This window comes from Trichechus manatus, unplaced genomic scaffold (assembly GCF_000243295.1).
Source record: "Trichechus manatus latirostris isolate Lorelei unplaced genomic scaffold, TriManLat1.0 scaffold00223, whole genome shotgun sequence".
Lineage (NCBI taxonomy): Eukaryota > Metazoa > Chordata > Mammalia > Sirenia > Trichechidae > Trichechus > Trichechus manatus.
In genome coordinates this window covers 2,265,812-2,266,758 of record NW_004444159.1, presented here as the reverse complement: position 1 = coordinate 2,266,758, position 947 = coordinate 2,265,812, and positions in this window count along the sequence as shown.

Here is a 947-nt window from a genome sequence, read left to right as displayed (position 1 = left end):
AAATGCCGAGAGCCATCCCCTACTTACTGATTTATCTACATTTAATCAAGTCCTAGCCTTTAAGATAATTTTTAGAAACCTCTTGCTCAATGATATTATTGTTTTGCTGTTTTATTTAATCACTAGTATAGCAAAAGCCTTGGGTTTTTCTTTGGTTGTACATAAGTAGCATGCTCATACATTATGCTTCAAACATAGTTTTGTGGGCTGATTTGTAAACCAAGTCATCACTGATCACATTTCTATGGGAAAATGTATTCCAGGATCCAAGCAAATTACTTACACGCAAACTTTCAGTAAATAATCTGTCTCTAATCGGATGACTGTCTACTTTAAATAGAGACAGTATAATGAAGTGGTTAAGAGCAGACAGCTATGAGGCTATCTGTAGCAGTGGAACCTGGGGTAAATTACTTACACCCCAAAAGTCTTGGCTCCTCAACTCAGTAACGAGGATAATAAATTCTACTTTATTGATTTGTTGTGAGGATTAAATTAATTTGGCACATGAAAAGTACACAATAAATGAATTTATTATGTCATAGAGATTATCTTATTAATATTCAAAACTTTTCAATTATTTGGTAGCAAATATCTTTGTACCTTAATAAGTACTCTTCTGAAGTCTGGGTGATGCAAATGGTTAATGTGCTCGGCTGTTAACCAAAAGGTTGGAGGTTGAAATCTACCCAGAGGTGCCTTGGAAGGAAGGCCTGGCCATCCACTTCCCAAAAATCAGCCATTAAAAATCCTATGGAGCACAGTTCTCCTCTTATACACGCAAGGGTTGCTATGAGTCATAATTGACAGCAACTGTTTTTGGTTTTTATTTGGAAACTCTCTATGCATATGCATTTATCCAAATTTCTCCAAAGAGTATTTGTTTCCATTCAAGAACTTCCCATAACTCACTGCTCTCTGATTCAGCAAGCTCCACTGAGATCAAT